The following is a 15,011-nucleotide window of genomic DNA, read 5'->3' as shown; positions in this document are numbered from 1 at the left end:
TCTCTAAGTGTCACAAACAGAAGCGCTTTTTCTACTTATCTTGATTTCAGTAGGTATGATTAGTCCAAGGTTACATGCTTGAAGAACCAGTTTATATGCTTCAGATATAGATAAATGACTACAATATCTTAAAACCATAATTTAACCACAGTATAAATACGGCTTTGTTTTCATCACAGCAGTTCAGTTACTCTGTCACAACAAATTTGAGATATCTGGTTGGGCTTTTGTTAGTGCTTTTCAGTATGTTGTCATCTCTTCTTAAATGACCACTAGGGATGTGTACAGACAGTAGTTCATGTAGGAGAAAAAAACCTGTGGAACTAGATGGAACAAACACGAGTCACATGGAGTGACCTCTAAACATTGGGGTTGGAAGTCCAGCACAAGTGTTCACTTATGTTGTCACTTCTCTGTGTGATAACTCTTCTTTGTTTGCGGTCTTCCAGATCCCTTTGATATTAAAGGAAATGCATGTCTTTACAAAGCTTTGCCTTGCTTGTGATAGTTTTTGTGAGAGAGAGGTGGAACTTAATCATTTCCATCTAATGATTTCTCTTCATAAGTGCACATTCATTCGGTCCCCGTCCCCTTCTTCTTTGTAAAAACATAATAAAAAATAGTGGAAGTCTGCAGCTAGAACTTTTCTTCAGAAAATCAGTCCAGTTGAACAATTTGTTCAACAGTTTGTATGGCTAGATTGTCTGTCCTCCTCCTGTTACTCAGTTGCTCTGCTGGAATCAGACAGGTTAGGAAATGATGTAGAGCTGGGAACAGTTCCCTGAGTGAAGCTTTGTGCATCTGGCCATGTGAGAGTTCTAAAATTATAAATGCTTTAAACTCCTAGGAAAGGCAGATTTGGATGTGATGAAGACCAGGGAATTGCTGCTTAAGCATGAAATTCATGTTAATGCATCCCGATCCCTGGTGAGTTGCTGATTAATCTAAGTGGGTTATAGCATAGCCTCTCAGTAGCTTTTCTTTAACTGATACATGGAACAGAATTCAGTGTTTCTTCACACTGAATGTATGACCTTAGAAAAACAAAAAGGAGTCCATCTGGGGATTTTTTTTTGTTTTGTTGCTGTTGTTGTCAGTTTTTTTAATTATTATTTTTCAAAATATTATTATGGGTTTAGATTTTTCCTTCCTTTATGAACTTCTTTTCCATACAACACTTGGACTTGAAATAGAGCGAGATCAGTATTTGATGTTTAATATTCACAGTCCTCTAAAATTTGGATTATTCCCCTTCTCCTTTCCTCCCCCTCCTGCTCTCCCCTTTCCCCTTGTTCCCCAAAGTATTCCCTTTGGAGTTCAAAGTTTATGAATTTCTAGGCTTCCCACATGAAGAGGCAGTTTTGAGCCCAACAGAAATTTTGTTGTGTGTGCTAAGATTTGAAACTGAAAGATGAGCAGAGGTAAGTTTGGAAACTGCTGGTAGAATTGTAAAAGTAGTGTTACTTGTGTGGAGACCACGATTTCTCTTTTCTGCTGTGCTTTAGTGAGTTACATAGGGAATATCTGTGCACGTGTCTTGGTGCTACAAAATTGATCTCATATCCTAGCTAACCATCAAGTCTGAGAACATTTAATGCTATTTTGACTGCACAAGTGAATGAATTTTGTGTAGAAGTGTTTTGATTCCATGTAGGAGTTGCTGGTTATCTTTTACTAGTAATTCTCTATGTAGACCCTTGGGTGTACTAGTTTACATTCTCTTGGAAACAAGCAAATACTTTGTGATAGTCACTTAAGTGGCCTTATTGTGCTCCCTACGAAGACGCCCTACTTGTGAGTGCAAAATTTGTAGCACATGCTTATCGGGGAAAAAAAGCTTATTCCAAAACCATTGCTGCTGCTATTGCAGTAATGGGATATCAAACAGGCAAAATTGTATGTGTTGTCAGTGTCTGCAATATGATTTCATTGACTTACAATGTTTAAAGTGAAGGCATGATGGTAAGCTTATGTAAGGTGTCACATTGAAGTAATCACCCACCAACTTGATTTTATGGCAAAAGAGAACATTTTAATATCCACACGAATTCTGAGGACACTCTAGCTTGCATAAAAACACGGAGATCAAAGTATGTGATTAAACATTCAGATAATGTAATGCTGAGAAATACTTGAATAACCCAACAAATAAATGAATTAATTAAATGCGGGTAAAAGTAAATATGAAAGCCGATTTTAATCTATGAATAAGAATTTGGTCTAAAACCAAGAAAGAGAAAGGGAATAAAAAGGGGATAGTTTAATTTTTCTTATCCCACATGTAGCCACTTTTATTTATTTGGTGCTTGCCTAGGTCTCTTTGCTTACGCTTTTATTTTGCCAAGATTTCTCTTCAGCAATCTTCAGAGTAACATTTTAGGTTGGAATAATAAAAAGGATCCTGTGTTTGAATCCAGAAGAAGCACATGAGCAGGGACTGTCAGGCCTGTGAGGTGAGCAGAGCTACCTGTCTGTGTGAAAAAGGAGCTCAAGCAATGTCATAGATGTTTGGGTCCTCCACTCATTTTCCTAAGTTGTAGATCTGAATCATAGTACTGGGGCTGGCTGGTTGGAGGCAAATTGCTTCATGGCAGCACATATGATGCTGCATTTTTTATTTGTTACTAAAATAATGCTGATGGCACCCCAGTGTTTTGGCTATCACAGAACAGTGCTTGCACAGTGTCTGTTTTAGAGAAAGGCAAGAAGTTGGGAAGGGACAGTCTCTCTGTAAAGCCTCCCTGGAGAAAGACTATTTACAAGAGTTTGTAGTGATAGGAGAAGGGGGAAATGGCTTCAAAATGAAAGAGAATAGGCTTAGATCAGATAGCAGGAAAAAATTCTTCACCATGGGAGTGGTGAGGCATCAGAACAGGTTGCACAGAGAACTCGTGGATGCCCCATGTCTGGAAAAGTTTAGGACAGGTTAGCTGGAGCTCTAATCAACCTGGTCTAGATGATCATAGTGTCCCTTCAAACCCAAATTGTTCAATTCTATGATGCTGTTGGGATGTCTGACCCCAACTGACCAAAGGAATATTCCATACTTATGATGTAGTGTTTGACATTAAAAGCAGGGAGAAAGAAGGATGAATTTTGTTTATTTGTATCTGTGGTGTTTATCTTCTCAGGTAGCTGTTATGCACAGTAAAGCTTCACTAGCCTGGAATTGGCTTGTAAATGGGAAGTGAAGATAAAAATTTCTTATTTTGGTTTGCATATGCATCTTATGCTTCACTTATCAAACTGTCTATATTGATCCACAAACCATGTCTCCCTCTGTTTTCTCCTCACCCTGTAGGAGAGGGGAGTGAAGAGTTGTGTGGGTGCTTGGCTACTAGACATTATTAAGTAGTAGCTCACCAAAACAGTGCATATCTCCAAGAGGGACCAACTGCTGTAACCACAAGGAGGAAGAAATTAGTTGGAGGAGCATTTCAGTAGGTTTAAAAAATAAGAACCACCTACTGAGATTTTAAGGGTAGTCATATTGAGGAAAGCGCAGTGGTAGGAAGAAAAGAAAAAGTAACATAACAGAATATGGTCTGATAACAACTGACATGAGCTCTTGTCTTCCAGTATTTTATTTTCTTACCTGCCTTCTCTGCAATGAAGATCTGCTTTCCTAATTCTTCTTGAACTCCTTAGGCTGGGAGAATGGAGGGCGTACAATGTAGAAGTCTGAGTACAAAGACAGCAAGGAAAAAGCATCATTTACTCATAGAAGACCCTTTGAAGTTGTCCCAGTGTTGAGTTTGACAAGCACTATCAAGACCTGTAGCACCTCTGTGAAATGTATCAGAAGTGCCATCGGTTAAGAATGAGAAATGGGTTTTTCTTGATGTAAGGAATAAATTGGTTAAATAGGCATTGCTAGATTATCTGCTCAACACATGAGAAAATGGATATCTGCAGATATTGAAAGCAGGTAAATCATTAAAGGAGTAGATTAACAAAAGGAATAAATGGATAAAATTATTAATGATCCACTTAAATATAAGTGGAAATTGTCCTAGCAGTAAATATAACTAAAAGTTTGTGAGTGTAGTTTGAGGAAAGTGAGTTTTTATGTAACTCTAAGTTAGATATTATTAAACCTTAGAAAAGCATAGAGCATGAAAGAGTTCAGTAAAGACTCTGTGGGGATAGGGTAGATTACTTATACAAATTTTCACAGGAAGGCTTAAGGGTCAAAATAGACACCCTTGCGCTGGTCTCTCCTTTGCAAATTGGTTAAACAATCTGTAGGGATTAGGTGGCTTGCCTGGCAATGCATACAGCTTCACTGTCAAAGCTGAGCCTCCAAGAGGCCAGCCCTCCTATTATAAGCATCTGGTGGCAAACTTCCTCTCCCACATAGGAAAGACTATTTTTTATTGTAAGAGGACTACAGAAAGGTCAAAGATGGCGTGAACACTGTGTGATCTTGCAGTTGTGCTAGTATACTCAGGCTTGCTGCAGGAAACCCAAGTGCCTCTTTGGTTTTGCATATGCAAACTAAAAATAGATGTAGTCTCTAGGTTCAGAAAACTAATGATAAATATGGACATTGGGATGAACCTTTCCTTTAAGTACAAAGCAAGAATGCTTTCTTCAAATATATATGCCAAACACACAGTATCAATTTTCATTTGGACTGACACATGAAAATAACTTATAATGAACAAAAATTGTGAGCTTGTAATTAAAACTCACATTCTGCATTTTATTGCTCTATTTTTGTATTTTCAGTCATTCTGAAGTTTCTAATGGCTTTTTAACATTCATTTATGGGATGCTAGTGTTACCAAAGCAGTTATAGTAATGATCTGCATATTTGTGCATGGGTTGTGCATACAAAGAAAAGAAAAATATTTTTAAAATTGCAAATTATGCCATTTAAAAAAATAACATAAATAATTGGAAAGAAAATTTTATTTCCAAGGATGATATTTATTAGTTGATTTTAAAAAATACCATAAAGTTTGTAATAGGTTTAAAAGTAGGCAAAAAAGTAATTTGAAACAAATAGTATTAGGAGATTTTGTTGACTTATTTATTTTTTTTTTAAATAACTAAGCTACATTTAGGGATACCTATTGATATCTTTTTATTGATTTCAATGACAAGAAAATCAGTGCGCTTACATAGATCTCAGTGATTTTTCATGAGGAGAATTGATTACGTGATTGTCCCTGTTGAAGCACATGCTAGCAACTCAAAAGGTTGAATTGGGAAGGAATCAGGCCTGCTAAAAACTTTCTTATATATGTAAGATTTACATGCATATAAGTGCATACATTAGGTATACATGTCATAAACAATAATAGGATATTTGGAAATATTTTTCTCCTGTTAAAACAGGAAATCAGCAACACTTGTGACTGCTCCCTGAGTAGAGCAGTGAGAGTTACTCTTTTAGGGTGAAACTGAGCAGCCCAGTGGTGTCAGCCAGCTTGCACAAACCAGGTGTTAGCACCAATGTGTTGCTATAGTTGCATGTTTTGGTTTACCCTTTGATCTGATTGTTCCTTCCTTAAGATATTGTTTGTTTTGAATGAGTTTCCTCGAGAAACAATAGGGACCCAATGGCAAATCATTGTATGGCAATTTATTGTTAAAAGAACAACAAATCCTCCAAAAATCCCCCAACCAAACAGTATCTAATAAAGAACAGGACTGTTCATGTAGAAAAATATCAGCAGATCTGTGAAATGCTTCAATCATTGTTTATTGATAATCTAGTTACTGTAATTGCTGACAAAATGATTGGTAAATGTTCTGCTGTTCTGTTGTAAAGCATTAAACAGAAAAACTGCTTTGTATTGAAGAGATCCTCCCATATGTTCAACACATAATACTGTTGCTGTGTTTGGTGTGTGACACATCCTATCTCAGCATAATGAACAAAACCTTGGGAGTTTATAAGTATACCTGCAACATCCAGCAGATTAAGGCTATTGATAAAAAGGTGAAGCACCCTTTGGGCTTCAAGTTCTTTAAGTCTTCATGCAAATTGCATTAGAAATATGATGCTGTGTGGTAGTTAAAGGCATGTTAAATTAGGAATACATTTAATTAGAAATTAGTATTAGTCACATTAATATTGTGATCTACAATATGAAAAGAAATATGTGGTACCCAGGTGTTGATGAAGACCTGGTACGAAGAAAAGTAACCCTGAAGATCTTTTGTAATGATTAAAAAAAACAATTGCACTCATTCATCAATGAGAAAGGCTTGGGAAATACAAAAAGCATTGCATTATTGATCTGCAGTATTTGTGGCATTATTAAGTATGTTTAGCAGCTGTAGTAGCAGGTTTTGTTGTCAGATTATTTCAACATAGAAGAATGATAGGAAAACTATTTGGGATTCTTCCTCTTAACCTGGAAGCCGCAGTGCATTTTCTAGTATCTGGAAAAAGAAAATAACATTTTAGTCTGTGAGCCTCAGATCAGGAGAGGCTTTCAGTTTGTTCAAAAGATGGGCATTATTGCTTTTCTATTCTATGCTTAGAGTAGATAAAAGGAAATCTGAAGGTCCACCTCTAGAAAGTATGATATGAGTAGAAATGCCAGAAAAGAAATAATTTCCCATACTTTTACTGAAATTCAAGTGTGCTGTATTATGGAAAGCTCCATGAAGAGCAGACTAACTTATTAACCACATAATACATAAAATTAAGGTTGAGCTATCCTAAATTTCGATTCATATTTGGGAAGACTTCAGCCTTGTTTGTGAGAAGTTAAAGCAGACTTTCTCACTTGCTTCAAGATAAAAATTAGCAATTTTGGATTGAAGAGTTTTCATCAATTTTTGATTGTGATATTCTCATGAAATCGAGATTTGCCTGATGTGATTCGTTTAAGTGTTTCAATTGCATTTGTAAAGGATTTTAAAAGATTTGCAAAAAATATACACTGAACTTTGAAACTGGTCTAGGTTATTACTATGTATTGTACTGTAAATTTCAACCATTTAAAAAGTGGCATTCAATTAAAAACCTGGATGAAACTGGAGCTAAAGTAATATTACAAGAGTTTTCACTGGAAAATGTTGCTTCATTGCACTTTAAGGGATTTGTACACATTTCAACAAAGTTTCTTTTGAAGGTGTTACATTGTGGGTGTTTGATAGAATTTCTGGAGAGAGCTATACTGAAATAAGGAAGTGACTTTCCTCATGGAGCTGAGTCCACAGCTGACTACTGATAGATGTTGATTTGGGTCTTCCTAGACCAAATGCAAGTAATCAAATTAACCACTGAGCTGGGTTACTATTTAACCCATGCTCTGATCACCAAAAATTCAAGTTAATGGTTTCTTTGTTTTACATCATGAAAATCCTGACATGTTATGTAAAATTAAGTTTTTGTTTAACTAAGGGGAGAGCTTCTTTCAATCACTCTGAGTACCTATTATACAGCCTGGTCAAGCTTTTCTCTCATACCCGAGAAACAATCAAAAGCTATTGTAAGTTTCGTTTTGGTGTGGATTCTGGATATGCTGATTTCTAAAAGAAAGCAATTTTAGCTGAATTTTGGCTTTGATATTTTTTCACCCAAAGTAATTTCTAGTGTGTGCATGGTTGACAAAGCCTTAAAAATGAATATATAGACAAATTGCATATAGTATAATATTTAAATTTCTGGTTAGGCCAAATTATTATAATTTTACTGCTTTGTGGTAGAAATCCTAGTAAGAAATCTTACACCTTGGAAAGACTGACTTAAGTATGCCATGGAGTATTTTATTATGTTTCTTAATTTCAAAGAGTTTCCTTATAACCTCTTCTCATGTATCATAATCAACAGGAAAGAGAGGCCTTGTGTTTAAGGGCTATCTAAAATCGAAATTGAGCAAATATTAAACAAGAAAAAAGACAACTTTTCAAACTGGCAGGCTTATGAAAGAGCACTTGTGATTTGGTAAACAGGTTCATGTCTTCTTACATGGTCAATGTAGAGACTAAAACACCACCACATTAAATAATTTTCAGAATTTTCAGAAGATTGGGGTTGTTTTATGGCAGGGATCAGTTAGACACCTAATGACACTCTACATTAGGGTAGAATGGTATTTTTTCCATAAAAGTAATGAATGAATGAATACTTGAGAACTTGTTTTGCTTTATTTTGTTTTTCTTTTAATGGAAGATAATGCTTTCCTCTTCACACTGGATTTTTCCAAGTCTTCTGGTAAGTTGGCCTCACAGTATAAAAATTTAAGTTATTCTTTCAGGCTTGACATTTTCTGGATGTTTTCTTATGTTTGACATGGCTCCTTCAGAATAGAATTGACAGAGCACTGGGAATCAACCATTACTCATATGGAGAATGAGTCAATCTTACCCTGATAGGATCATCTTCTAATTTCAGATTTAATTGCTCTCCTACAGCATCTCCTTCTTTCAAGAAACCAAATGAAAAAAATGTAGGAAATATCTTGGTCTGATGATCTTAAATTTATTTTCCAACCTAAATGATTCTATGAAATGAGTAGAAAAGTGCATTGAAGGCTTATTCCACCACATTGTTCCCAGTCAAAATTGCCTGTTTTGCCTTTGCTCTGTCCTGATCTCTAGGGCCTGATTGTCTGCTTTCTCAAAAATGGGTCAGGTTTTGTGTAACTCCAAAAATCTTTAACTAGAAGAAGGCTGATTTCTCTCACCACTCTCAGGACTTGTTATTTCTACTAGTGGCTATGTGCTGTTGTCTATCATGTGTTTTGAGGAGTGTGGTCCTTCCCAAAATAGTAGCTTCTCTTGTCTCTTGACCTGTGTATGTATACAGACTTTTCCTACATGTCCACAGATAGACAAGCTCCTTTCCAGAAAGGGAGTATGTCATTTTAATGTGGAATCACTACTATCAGGCCAAGGCCAGAATTAAAACTCTTGTTATCTAATTAATAGTGGAATGTTTTGAATAGCTTCACCCTGGATCTGGCATAAAATTCTAAACAAGAGTTCTTGTAACAAAAAGAGCAGTATGATCCTTAAATCAGACTAATAATTGTATCAGAAGCTTTAAAGTCAACTTTTAAGACTTTAAAGCAATATTAAGAGTAAAGCTTCTGTGCTGTATGTACTCTGGCATTAGTGATCCCTAAGTGTCATGTGTGTCAGGAAAAATACAAAGTATGGGTTCATTAGTGCACATATTCCTTTCCCAACAGGATTAGGAAATGGCTTTTCTGGACCAGAATTATTGTTCCTTACTTTTTCTATGATGAAATCAACATTCTTTGCCTTGCTTTCCTTTTTAAAGATTGCAGCATGACTGCTGGGGTACATTTAGAGCAATAAACCCAAACTGATTGTAAAATAAATGGTGTCCTAACCATTTACTATGGGACAGCTTCTGTGTGGCTCTTCCCTGCAGCCTGTAGCTAGCCTGATTAGCAAATTGAAATTCTGTTGTGAACCTTGATTTTAATAGGTGTAAGAAATATGTGCAATAGTATCATTAGGGAAAATAGTGAAATAGGGGGGAAAAAAATTTTAGAGGGGGATTTTTTGGTATGATTTGAAAACACATTGTAGAACCTCAATCTCAAGGCACAGCAGTTCATGGGACATTGATACTTAAAATTTAGTTAAAAAAGAAATAAAATTAATTCTGTTTAAGATTCCTGAAACAACAATTAAAAGCTTTACAAGTTTCTGTAAACCTTAATTTTCCAGTCAGATCTATGTTATTCTAATTAACAGAACCATTTAAATTTCCTCAGAACTTAAAATTAAGTAAGTAAATGAAGGAGACAATCCTATCATTGCTGCTTAACTTGAGAAGAATATTTCTGAAAAAGAAGGCAGCGTGGGCAGTGATTGTTTTTCTGACTTTCCAAATTAAATTGCTATAGTTCATTCAGTATTATTAATAAAATGTGTACAACTAAGCACCGATTTGTTAATTAGTTGCATTATTTTTAACCAGAAAACAATTTTTAACTGCAACCTAGACACTATATGGGAAAATGAATATCACTGGAAAAACAAAATGTCCAAAGCCACACTAGTATTGAGAAAAGGGAGAAAATGAGAACTTTCTTTTTCTACAACTTTCTATTTTGCTACAGAGAATTTAATGAGGAGAATAAATACTATTCTAGCTGAAGAAAAGCAGAGACTGTTTTGGGTGTAATATTCATACTGAGTGAGATGACCTGATGTTATGTCAGCTTTTTGCTGTAAGAGAAAGGAGAGGTAATACAGAAGATTTTAGTAATCTGAATATGAATAATATAGGCAAGAGACATAAATATGTAAATAGAAGCTCAAGATCAAAGTAGTGATGAGAGATCAATGACCATGTATCAGCTTGTTTGTTTTGCTTATAAACATTCATCCAAAGGTGGTGGTTCAAGTGGCTGGGAAGAAAATGAGATTTTTCCCTGTAACTTTTCCAGGGAAATAAGAGCCAGCAGGTAGAAATGGTCAGAGGCTAGCAGGGGACAAAGGGTTGAATCAAAGTAGTTTGCATAAACCAGTCTATGAATAGATTGGGCTGGAAATACCAGCACATTAGTGACAGCAGATAAAACAATGTTAAAAGAAGAAAGAATCTAAGAAGGCTATCTCTAAGAGATGTTTATTTATAAAAACAAACAAACAAAATAAAACCTTGAGAAGAAGGAAAAAAAACTTTTTCATAAGAAGACCAAGGGAGAAGGTAATCTTAAATTTCACTGGTATTTGCCAAAAAGAGAAATCTTAGAACAGATGCACCTTAGAACAGCTTTATCCAAGTTTGGGATCGTGCTCTATCTTGATTAAAAAAATTTAAAAGCTACAATTTTTATAAATTTTAGTACAGTCACTGGAATAATAAATAATTACAAAGTGTAAATTTCATGTTTATTAGTAGAATTTTTGTGTTTGCTCTCAAACAAATCCATTTTGTATGTCCCAAACAGAAGTCTGTGAAATATCATGACTGGGTGTGGAGGTTTGGGCAGGATTTATTTAATGTTTTGAAGAAAAGTAGAAAATTGTTTTTGAATACTTCTATGGTAGGGGGGAAAAATTCTGTGCAAATTAACTTCAAACTAAAGGCAAAATAAAAAGCAAAACAGAGGATCTTACTTTTTCTCTGAACTAGAATTTAGAAAGTACAGTAATTTCACGAATACAAGCCGCACCAATTTGACCAAAATTTTGGTGGAAACCCGGAAGTGCGGCCAATATTCCGGAGCAGCTAATACATTAACAAAATTCTAAAAGCTGCCAACAGGGAAGTGAGAGCCCGCGGCAGCCCCAAGCCAAGCTGGAGCCCGGCCGGCCCCGGCAGAGGTGGGAAAGCCTGGCAGAGGCGGGGCCTGCAGTGTTGGGGGCGGGCGGCAGAGCCTGAGCCAGCAGGGCAGGGCAGGGGGGGCGGCAGAGCCCGGGCCAGCAGGGCGGGGGAAGCCCGGGAGAACTGGGGCTAGCAGTGCAGGGGAGCATGGCAGAAGCAGGAAGGCCGACGGGTGGGGCTGCCTGGCAGCGGGGGAAGCCCAGCAGAATCGGGGCCAGTAGCGTGGGGGAGCCTGGCGGTGCGGGGGCCTGCAGTGCCGGCCAGGGCGAGGAAACGCGGCGGCGGTGCAGACGGGAGGGGGCGGCCGGCGAGCCTGGCGGCGGCGGCAGCCCTGCCGGCCGGGCGAGCGAACGCGGCAGCGGGGCGGTGCTGACGGGAGAGGGGGGCCAGCGAGCCCGGCGGCGGCGGCAGCACCACCCGGCCAGCCCCGCCGAGCCGTGGCGCTGAGCTGGGCCACCCGGCCCCGTCGGCAACCATGAGCGGGCCGAGCCTGCCTGGCCCCGCCCCGAGCCAGTAAACCCCGCTATGCCGCGATCCTGTTACTAATTGGCCAATTTGTGAAAGCTGCGCACGGATTCTCGCGACGAACGAAAGTGCGGCTAATATTCGGGGTGCGGCTTATCTATTGACAAAGACAGCAACATTGTCGAGGCACCGGAAGTGCGGCTTATAATCCGTGCGGCTTGTATTCGTGAAACTACTGTAATTACATTTAGAGCAACAATGTTTATGGCGCAGTAAGTACAAAATTTAGACCAGTGGCTAAATCAGTACATGAAGCCTTTACAAAGCTCTATTATCAGCCAAGTCCTTCATTATAGAAGAAAGTAATTCACTTTTAGACTTCTGCCTAGGGCATGTTTGACACAAACCCTATACAGTTTCTTTTAAAAGCTATCTTTGCTTACTAAATAGTTTTACTTAGAAACTGCACCTTTACCCTTAAAGTGCAAAGGCAAAGCTTTTAACACAGTGATAAATGTTCTCCTGTACTTCGTACAGTCCTTCAGATAAGAAAAAAGTAAAGGTTTTAGCTTTTAGAAGCGGGTGTGTTACCAGAGCTGTAATTTGCATTTGCAAATCCACAGGATTTTTACTATTAAATTAAGCACAACAGCCAGTTTAAACCATCAGGGAGTGGCAGAGCTGAAGAGTGGTGTAGCAATTCAGTGACTGAATTACAGCAGGTATAAGCCACCCCTTAAGGGAGACACACAGCAGGGAGGACCACTTGCAGCACAAAGCTGTCAGAGAAATCTCACAGGAAACAGGCAAGTGTGGAAGTACTATTGCTAGTTGGATAAGAAATAGATGACAAGTTATATGACTATCTGCAAGAGATGTGTGTATAATTTGTCACTACATGTGTGGTGTATACAGTTTTATTTTGAATAAGAAGATTGTGATTCCTTAGTTCTCTCATAACTTGGACCCTGAAATTCTGAAGCATTATGTGACCTTGCCTCTCACTTAAAGCATATAAACCCTTTCGACAAAGTTCATCGTGCTGGTTTTATGCTTTTTTAGACTTTTCAGTTTTGCACATGAAAAGCTGAAACTTTTGTGTTTTGTGTCAGTGAACAGAAGAGCTTGTGTTACCGTGCAAAGTGTAATCTGACCTATTGCACCTTTCAAAAAGCAAATGCTGAGTGCCAAGCCCATAGACATCCAGTGCAAAAGAACAGATCCTGACAGGATTAGCTACTGAAGATGCATACACAATTCCTTGCCTCAATGCATCCTCTCCAGTGCTGTTGGTCCTCTCTGGGATGGGCTTGTAGGTGGGCAGAAGAGGAGGAGAGGGCTGCTGGGCCTACAGCTGTCATAGTAACCACTCCAGAATTTTTTTTAGGGAGACCATTAGGAAACAGAGGAAAAAACCCCTTTGATCAAAGGGATTTTGCAGACTAGGCCACTTGCTGTGCACTAGAATTACAATTTATTACATGTTTTGCAAAAACAATAGTTTTTAATCGTGCATAATTCCCTACAGAACAGACATGTTTTTAAGCACAGAAAGAAACTGAAGGCCTGAAGTTTAAAAATGTCCAATTTTTAGTATGTTTTTCAAGGAAACATACCTTTCCATAAGTCATTGTTTAAGTGATTTATTTAGTCTTCATGTAGACTAGAAATCTGGACAGTATCTAATCCGTCTGCTTAGAGAGAAAGTTGTCGTTCATTTGCCACCTGACAGAGAGGTACCCTGGGGGTTAACTACGGATTCTTGTGCTGCCTGAGGGAGGGGGCAGCAGTTTATGTTATTTCACTTCCTATAGTCCTTGCCTGTGTGCATGCCAAGGTGTTTTAAATTCACTGCTAAGAGTATGCCCAGCCATGTGAGTGACTATGTTGATGTTTACTGCAGTGCAGGTCTCAGTGATACCTTGCAGCAATGAGTTCCACAGGTTTTCCACCACCTACTGTTCGGAAAAATATAATTTATTATTATTACATTTATGACTTTTTCCCAATTGAGTGGAGGCACCTTTTTTCCTCAGATGAGTTAGAGTGAATAGTTTCTGATCTACATTTTCTCTCTTCTGTTTATTTTCTTGTACCCTTTGATCATGCTCATTCTTAGTCACATTCTTCTGTAAGCACTCCCAGTCCTTTCGATCAGTTTATCATTCTTACTGCACCTTTACTGATGTATCTTTCTTAGATGGGCTAACCAGAAATGAACAAAGTACTCCAGATGAGGCCAAATTATTGATACACAAAACAAATAAAATCCTGGCACTGTTGAAGCTCTGTGAATTCACCATCATCGAAGAGCTGAGGTTTCTCCTAGTACTGTCATATTTCCCACATTATTCTTCCTCCCATTTTTCATATATTCAACTTCAGAATTTGGCAACTTAGACTTGATCTAGAATCCCATAGATTCCAGTAAATCCATTAAATTGCTGTTAGCCCTTAGATCAGGAGTTTTTCTCCTTGGATATGATTAGTTCTCTCCCCAAACTACTTTGAAGAAAAAGGTCAAATTTTGCCCTGATTAACAGTTATTATGGATGTTAGTAACAAATCTTGATGTTAGTTTTGCATAGCTGAAACTGAGAGAAGCAGCACAGACTGAAACAATGCTCACAAATGTTCACAATGACCTTTAGCTGCAAAACCGGCTAAAATACATTATTTAGTATATGAAAGCAAACAAATTTTTGCCTCAGTAAATGACTGTCCATAGTGCACTATGAGTATGAGGCAAGACAAGTCAGAGTTTTTTACAGTGTCTGCAAAAGAAATCTGTTGGTTTTTGTTTCCTCTCCAGAAACATCTAAGAAATGTTCAGATTGTTGCTGTCTAATAAATACAGTAAATGAAATGTTAATAAATTGCCAGCAATTTAGCCTGACAATAACATGGATTGACCAAATTGATTAAATTGATTATGTTTCATATATTTACAATATGTAGACACAAGCCTAATTTATTTTCTGAAGAGTTCAAGGTAGGTATCACTGGTTTTAAAAAAGGCAAAACAAAACAATGGAGTAATGTTTGTGGTTGCTATCTGCAATAATCTAATGCTGACAGAGAGCAGTATTTTATTTAGTAATTAACAGTGTAAAGGGAAGAGAAGCTGTCATGTTGGTTCTTAAGCTGGGGAATGTGATGAAAGATGATATCTGCGATCTCATCCTTTCCACTTGTTTAGGATTGTCAGAATGAGAAATGTCAGCATTATGAAAGCTCAGCTCTGCTCTTGATATGATAAAACCCTTCAAAA

At 37.7% G+C, this 15,011-nt stretch overlaps 1 protein-coding gene across 6 annotated transcripts in view; it reads left to right on the top strand.

Annotated features, from left to right (window-relative positions):
* The window catches only part of POU6F2 (POU class 6 homeobox 2), a 335,879-nt gene that overhangs the window by 48,730 nt on the left and 272,138 nt on the right, over positions 1-15,011 (top strand). The window lies entirely within an intron of this gene.

The sequence above is a fragment of the Catharus ustulatus genome, chromosome 1, assembly GCF_009819885.2.
Source record: "Catharus ustulatus isolate bCatUst1 chromosome 1, bCatUst1.pri.v2, whole genome shotgun sequence".
Classification (NCBI taxonomy): domain Eukaryota; kingdom Metazoa; phylum Chordata; class Aves; order Passeriformes; family Turdidae; genus Catharus; species Catharus ustulatus.
The sequence above is the reverse complement of the archived record's forward strand: the minus strand, read 5'-3'. Positions and strand labels throughout refer to the sequence as shown.